The sequence below is a fragment of the Marmota monax genome, unplaced genomic scaffold (genome assembly GCF_021218885.2).
Source record: "Marmota monax isolate L192 unplaced genomic scaffold, Marmota_monax_Labrador192_F-V1.1 WCK01_AAM20220418_F8-fsc00024, whole genome shotgun sequence".
In the NCBI taxonomy this organism is placed as follows: Eukaryota; Metazoa; Chordata; class Mammalia; order Rodentia; family Sciuridae; genus Marmota; species Marmota monax.
Window position 1 is genome coordinate 4,387,690 of NW_026695224.1, and position 8,711 is coordinate 4,396,400.

Sequence of the window (8,711 nt, forward strand, 5' to 3'; positions counted from 1 at the left end):
TTTATTAAGGGAAAATTGAAGTACAATAAAACGCACATTTGAAGTATGCAGTTTGATCAGTTTTGACCTGTAGGTAACCAGTACAATCAATATAGAAAGCATTTCGTACATGAGGAGGTATGTATTCTGCAGTTTGGTGGAATGTTCTACAGAGGTCTGATGGGTCCATTTTGTCTAGGGTGCAGTTTAACTCTGCTGTTTCTTTCTTGATTTTCCAACTGGATGAGTCCATTGCTGAAAGTGGACTGTTAGAGTCCCCAGCTGGGACTGTATTGAAGTCTGTCTGTCATTTTAGGTCTGTTAATATTTGCTTTATATATATTGGGGTGCTCTGATATTTATATATTTTTAGAATCATTTCCTCTTGCTCACTTGACCCCTTTATCCTTATATAGGAATCTTGTCTCTTTTTACTGCTATTGATTTAAACCCCATTTTATTTGGCATAAGGGTGGCTACACCTGCTTCCTTTGGGGTTCCATTTGCAGGGAATATCTTACTCCATGACTCCACCTTCACTCTGTGTGTGCCCTGAGAGGGGACTGAGTTTCTTACAAGCAACATAGAGAATTGGAGAATTTAATACGTTTAGATCCAAGTAATTATTGTTAAGTAAGGTCTTACTACAGTCATTATATTCCACCTGCTATAGCATGTTTGCCCAAGGAAGTCAAAACCACTACTTTACTTTTTTTTTTTTTTGCCTTTAAAATGGAAACACTTGGGGCTGGGCTTGTAGCTCAGTGGCAGAGCACTTGCCTAGCATGTATGAGGCACTGGGTTGGATCCTCAGCACCACATAAAAATTAATAAAATAAAGGCATTCTCTCCATCTACAACTGCAAAAAAATAAAATAAAAAGTAAAATGGAAACACTTTATTTTCAAAGAGAATTGATATTTAAATGTCAGTCACTTAATTACATTTCTCTTTTTGCAGTTTTATCTTTTTGTCTTTATTTAGTCTTTAAAAGAAATACCTTTGAACCATGGAGATAGGGGAAAGTCTTATCTCTTCAGCATTCCTGTTTACCCAGCTCTGTTGGCTTGCTCCTGCCTTGTTGAAATTGCATGGACCAATACTGATTGAATTTTATCCATATATAGAACATCAACAACTTCAGAACTCTCTGCCACATCCAGAAATCCTGTGGTAAAGTTATGTAAGAGTATTTTAAAGCATTTACTTTGGAAGGTCATTTTATAAAGAATGGATCTTTAGTTTGTGTGAGAATTCTTTTTTTTTTTTTTCTTTTTTCTTTTGAGACATCTGTCTCACTCTGCTGTCTGAATTGGCCTTGAACTGCCTGCCTCAGCCTCCTGAGTAGCTGGAATTACAGGTGCATGCCACCACCATGCCAGGCTCCGTAGCGTATGTTTAGTTCAGATATTTTATCCCCTTCAAATAAAGTCTGTCCTTGTCTCTATCTTGTTAATGCTTAGATGTGAGTCTTCTGATTTAAGTAGACTATGTCACTATTAGATTGTCACCAAGGTAATTCCTGCTCCTTTGGATGCCTGTGCCCCAAGACTTGGAGTGTTGTAGGAGCACTGCAGAGTTGTTAGGTGACCTGAGATGTACATGGTAGTAGCAAGAGGTCTGTGATTGTTATGGTGTTTCTTTTCTTCTTTTCATTTTCTTTTTCTTTTTTCTGTGTGTGTATGTGTGTGTATGCTCGTGCACTCATATCCTGGGGATTGGACCCAGGGCCTCATCCATTGCTAAGCACACACCCTCACTCTAAGTTACACCCCTGTCCCTGAGGAAGTTCTTGCTAGACCATGCTTATGAGTGTACTGAATCCATATTGAACTGTGTTCCATAGCCTACCTATTTTCAGAACCTTATTCTCCTACCCTATCCTCAGTCTCATTTTGTGAACTCTATAATCAACTCGTTATTGTTGTTGTTGTGCTGGGGATTGAACCCAGGGCCTTGTGCATGCAAGGCAAGCACTCTACCAACTGAGCTGTATTCCAGGCCCTAATAAACTCATTTTTATAACCATGATGAATTTCTGCTGCTTGTAGCCAAAACCCTGATTAGTAAGTAGCATTCTGGAACTTTTTCTGAATACATTCATATCTTAGTTTGTTTCGTGTTGCTATGACAAAGTACCCAAGGCTGGGTAACTTTTTAAAGGAAAGATTTACTTAGGTTCAAAATTATAGTCAAATTTGAGGATCTGCGTCTGGTGATGGCCTTCCTGCTAGCAGAGTCCCAAGGCAAGAGACAGGGAGCAAGTCTTAATTACCTCTTCAAGGTCCCACCATCTCCTAACATTAACTTTGGGAAATTAAGTCCAATACAAATTTTGGCAGGTCAAACCACAGCTAAACCATAGCAGTCCACCTATACATACATACATTGTCATGGAAACAATGTTCTGAAAATTGGCTTTTTTCCCCCCTTTAACAGTAATTTATGGATATAATACACATGAGAATCATGTTTAGGTCTTAGGATGGATCTTTTTTCCTTGAACACTGGAAATTACTTCATCTCTACTTGCTATTTTGTTACATCTTAGCTTGATAGATTGAAGTGAACTTGTTTTTCTTGGCCTATTCTTGAGACAGCACTTTGAAACATTCTTTTGAGCCTTCCAGCAGTTTAAAGAATGGAATCTGGCTGGGCTGCATCCATTGGGCATGCCTGTGATCCCAGTAGCTCAGGAGACTGAGACAGGAGGATCATGAGTTCAAACCCAGCCTCAGCAATTTAGCAAGGTCTTAAGTAACTCAGCGAGACCCTGTCTCTAAATAAAATACAAAAAGGGGCTGGGAATGTGGCTCACTGGCTGAGTGCACCTGAGTTCAATACCCAGTACCCAACAAAACAAAATGTCCTCTTAAAAAAAGACGAAAAAAAAAAATTATACACACACACACACACACACACACACGCACGCACCAGATTGGGGATGGAGATTAAGTCATAACAGAGACTGGTCCTTCTCAAAGATCACCTGGCTGGCCTCTCTTTCTCCCTTCCCTCCCAGCCTCTGCCAGAAGAGGCCGGCTCCACCCCCTCCACCCCATGCTTCCCCGATCCGCATTTCAAGGTCCCCGTGGATACTTCCTGTTTCAGCACTTACCTGCCTTCCTTTCTGTTAATATTTCTACATTTTGGACTCCTCCCTCCACGAAGCTCCAGATTGGCTCTGCTGATTTCCCTTTTGGTCACACTGCTGTCCTGGGCCTGCCTCTGAACTCTTCATGTTCCCCAGAGTCCATCCTCAGGCAGGGTCCCCTTCCCCTCTCACCCCACTTGTTCTCCACGGTTTCCACTCTAACGCCTGTCTGCAGGGACCTCCCATAGTCAAGGACTCCAGAGTCCATGTTCCAGCTCAGCTCCCCGAGCACAGCACAGAAAGTCCTTCCAGGGGCTAGGCTCAGTGGTAGAGCACCTGCCAGCACTCGGAGCACTGGGTTCGATCCTCAGCACCCCATAAAAATAAGGCAATCAAATAAAGGTATTGTGTCCATCCACAACTGAAAATATTAAAAAAAAAAAGTCTTCCAATGCCCACTGGGTTCTTATTCCGAGTTATCACAGGAATGTACATTTTTTTCTGAACACTTGAAAAACGCAATAGTCTATTTGCAAATTTCCTCATTCAACATCTGATTTTTTTAGAAAACAAATATTGCCCCCATTTTACCTTCTCTCCACATTGGAATAAAAATAATCTATTTGGGGTTGGGATTGTGGCTCAGTGGCAGAGTGCTTGCCTGGGTTCGATCCTCAGCATAAAAATAAATAAATAAGATAAAGGTATCTGTGTCCATCTACAACACACACACACACACACACACACACACACACACATACATATACACATATATGTATTTGAAAAAAAAAAAAAAGAATGATCTTTTTCAAGCCAGGCACATGGTGCATACCTGTAATCCCAGCAACTAGTGGGGCTGAGGCAGGAGGCTGGCCAAATTCGAGGCCAGCCTCAGCAACTTAGCAAGACCCTGTCTCAAAATTAAAAATTAAAAGGGCTGGGAATGTAACTCAATGGTAAAGAGCTCCTGGGTTCAACCTCAGTACCAAAGAAATGATGATAACCCTTTTCAACTTTTTTTTTTTTTAATATTTTTTTTATTTTTTAGTTTTCGGCGGGCACAACATCTTTGTTTGTATGTGGTGCTGAGGATCGAACCCGGGCCGCACACATGCCAGGCAAGCGCGCTACCGCTTGAGCCACATCCCCAGCCCCCCTTTTCAACTTTTAATCCAAGTAAATCCACAATAAACTGCATATATTCATGATGTACAACATGATATTCTGAAACATGTAAAATGGTAAATTCTTTGTGGAATGGTAAATCAAGCTAATTAACATATAAATTACCTTACTCATTTCTGGTGAGAACACTTAAAATCTACTCTCTAAGCAATGTTCAAGTACATGATATATCGCTGTTCACTGCAGTCACCGGGTTATGTAACAGATCTCGTGAACAAACCAGAACCTTTCGGAAATATGCTTTCTTGCTTTTGCATTGTAGCTGTTCAGTGGTTCCCATTACCCACAAGATGAAGTTCAAAATCCTTCCAGGACCTGCAAGTAGGAAAATCACCTGCCATGTTGCCTGAGATAGTGCAACTACTTTTTTCTCTTTTCTTTCTCCCCTTTTTTTTTGTTTTGTTTTTTTTTTTTTTTTTTTTGGTGGTACTGGGGATTGAACCCAAGGATGCTCTACCACTGACCCCCATTCCCAGCCATTATTATTATTATTGTTATTACCATTTTTTAAGTTTTTATTTTGAGACAAAGTTTGTTAAGTCCCTCAGGCTGTCCTCAAACCAGGGATCCTCCTGCCTCAGCCTCCCAAGTCCTTGGGGTTACAGGTGTGTGCTACTGCCCGGTCCAGCCTTTCTCCTCCTCAGTTGTTTGAATGTCCCATGCTCCTCCACACATGCCTACCCCCGCCTGCCTTCTTTTCCCTCTTCATCTAGTTAATTCCTATTTGTCCTTCAAAATTCAGCTCAAAAGGCAATTCATAAGGGAACATTCTCCAACTCACCAGACAAGATCAGGAGTCACTGTTTTGGACACGCATAGCATCGTGAGTGCATTTATGAGGACCCTAACTTTGTGCGGGCTCACTGATAGACAATGAGGACACCAAAGCAGGCAAGAATGACATGGTCCTTGTCTATGCCGAGCTTATGGCTAGAGGGAGAGACATCATCAATGTATAATAACAAAAACAACACATGCTACAAAGAAACTGTATATGCTGCTCATGCTATAAGAGGCTTGACCCAGTCAGGGAGGTCAGGAAAGCCCTTCCTAGAGAAGCAATAGAAGCAGTGGACTGAGTGAAAAGGTAGCATGACGATTTCCAGAGTGAGCAGCATGTGCAAAGATCCTGGGGCTTCAGGGAGAGCAGCAAGACGAGGGGCCAAAAGACACTCTGGTGAGGTGGGAATGCACTGCCATGTGCCCTTCATCCAGTTCACAAATTGACCTCCAGGCCCTTGTAAGATGTTATGTCTTTGTCCTAAAAACAATGGAAATGTGAAGACTTCAAAGTATTTTTAAGTTTGCATTTTGAAAACCTCTGCCCCTGGCTGCAACTGTGGAGAAAGGATGAGAGGAGAAGCAGGCGGAAGTCGGAAGAGTTCCAGGCCACTGGTATTTTGGTTGGTAGCTTTGGTTCTAATCAATGTAGCGTTGACCTGGAGGGACTCAACAACAAGTGGTGAAGGGTTAATGTGAAGGGGAGACCGTAAGAGGCACTGTCAAGGCTGACTCAGGTTGTGGCTATAGGGTTTATTGGATGATGTTCCATTTACCAAAATGAGAGGCAGTCGAAGGAAACGAGACTGGGGGAAGCTGGTGGGCTTATTTTGGGTATGTAGCTGGATCCGTGATAAAAGAAAAATTCTCCTAAGGTTAATTTCAAGGGCCAGAGGGAGAGGAAAGAAGAGATAAGGAAGTGAATCAGTGAACAGCTGCAGGAAAATTAAAAAAAAAAAAAAAGAATGTTTAAGTTGAAACCTGGACTTGACCACCAGGGCCACCGCTTGGTTATGTAGAACCTTCCTGGACCTGACAGTTGCCGCCCTGCTGTCCCAGAGCCCCCCCCCCCTCCCCGTTCTTCCCCACGCCCCATCTCTAGCCAGAGCAGGGCACAGAGCTGTCCTTCCCCAGGGCTTACAGGACATGCCCTTAGCTCTGGTCCTGAGGACGTTCCGTGGTGCCCCCTCACCCCCCAGCTGGGAATCTGCAGACCCTCGTCCCAGGACTTGGCCCTTTGGCTGGCTAGCATCGGAGCACTCCATAGCCCTTTTATTTCAGAGATTCCTTCCTCCCAAGAGTTTTGGTTTAATATCAAGATGATTTTGAGGGCAAATAACAAAAAGTGCGGTTCCATTATCTTAAATTGTTAATGAATTTGTTCTCTTACAGGGAAAAAAAAAAAAAGGAGAGAACTGGTCAATCCAGCAACTCACTGGTCTCACCAAGTGCACGGATCCTCGCTGTGTTCTCCCTGGGCCTCCATTCACACACGGGCCACTCCCCTCCATGGCAGGAAGATGAGAGCAGGAACTTTTCTTTTTTCTCATTACGCCGCTCTTTCACTTTTCCCCCACCTTCTGGTACTGGGGGTTAAGTCCAGAGGCGCCTTTCCACCAAACTACCTCCCCAGTCCTTTTTATTTTTATTTTGAAATTGCAAGGCTGGTCCCACTTCCGTCCCCTGGATAGCTGGGGTTACAGTAGTTTGCACCACACCTGGCCATTGAGTGTCCTTTTTTTGGTACTGGGGATTGAACTCAGGGCTGCTTAACCACTGAGCCATATTCCCAGCCCTTATTATTTTTTATTTCGAGATAGAGTCTCACTAAGTTGCTGAGGCTGGCCTCAAATTTGCAATCTTTCTGCCTTAGCCTCCTGAATTATTGGCAAGACAGGTGTGTGCCACCATGCCCAGTCAGTAAGTGTCTTGTTAAGAACTAAATACATTTCCTAGAATCTCTTCCAGAGAAACCACTCGGTTTTTGTCATGGTCCCTAATGTTATGTTCTATAACAAACAACCTGAATATAAAGTAGCTAACCCAATGCACATGTATTCCCCATTCAAATCACGGTCCTATGCAATTTGAGTGTCTCTTTGAAGGATCTAGGAACCTTCTTTTGCAGGCTTCTGCCACCTTGGAGTCATTCTTATAGCCTCGTGGTTGGGAAAGTAGAAGAAAGTGACTTAAGGATCTCATTCAAAATTTTGGAGCCAAGCTGGGTGTGGTAGCACATGCCTATAATGCTAGAGACTCAGGAGGCTGAGGCAGGAGGATCCCAGGTTCAAGGCCAGTCTGGACAGCTTAATAAGACCCTGTCTTAAAAGAAAATGGAAACAAAAAACAGGACTGGGGTTAGAGCTCAGAGGTAGAGCACCCCTGGTTAAATCCCTAGTAACACACACACGTACACGTACACTCACACATACACTCACACACACTCACACTTGAAGCCAAGCTCCAAAGTGGCAAACACTGTTTTAGTTTACATTCTGTTGGCCAAGAACTAGCCTCCCACCCTAACCTGACAAGAAGGGAGACTGAGAAGTGTGGTCTCAGTCTGTGCCCAAGAGGAGCAGAAAGGATTCCCCAGCAGCGGCCACTGAGCTATGACTGGCATATCAATGGCCGGGATTAGGTCAGATACCTTCTCCTACATCTACCACTAAAAAAGGGAGTGAGGTTACCATGACAGCATTTAGAGTACTCGTGTCTGTGTGAGGCTAGGTCTCCCTCCTCGACTTCAACCAAACCAGGTGGGGCTGGGGATGGAGCTCAGGGTAGAATGTGGTCCAGTGGGTGCCCAGTCCAGGGTTCAGTCCCGGGCACTGCAAAAGCAGATCCCAAGAGCTCAAATGCAAATATTGCATTGCCCCCTTTTCAGGCCCAGAGAGGATTTTGCCACTTCATCATTGATTTTTTTTTTTTGAGACAAAAAATTTCATTTTCATTCAAGTCCATTGATTCCTTCGTTGTATAAAATGAAAGTGAAAACCAGACGACCATCTTGATAGGTGCAGAAAAAGTGTTTAACAGAGATCTGATACTCTTGGCAAACTCACAACCAGTCTCAGCCTTATAAAGATCTCCACAAACTCACAGCTTACAGTACGCTTAAAGATGAAAGACTCGAATTATGTCGGCCCAAGATCAGAAACAAGGAAAGGATTTCCATTCTCACCTTGTTTATTTATTTGGACTGGGATTGAACCCAGGGTTGCTTTACCACTGAGCTACATCCCCAGACCTTTTTTTTTATTTTTTGTTTTGAGATAGCATTTCTCTAAGTTGCTGAGAGTCTCCCTAAATTGCTGAGGCTGGCTTCTAAGTTGGGATCCTCTTGCCTCGCAGCCTCTTGTGTTGTTGATGCCCCATTGCACCCAGCATCTCTCCACTTTTATTCACTATTATAGTAGAGATCCTAATTGGTGTAATCAGGCTAAATATATACATTACTGAGAGATATACCTTTGGAAAATAAAAAGCAAAACTATTTATGGTTGACATTATTATTATTGGATGTAGAAGATCCTAAGGAACATTCAAAACAGCTACTAGAGCTAGTAAGTGAAATTAGCAAGGTCACAGGTGATAGGAGCGATATACAAAACAGTAAGTTGCATTTCTCTACGTTAGCAATGCACAATTCCAAAGAATAATTATAATAATT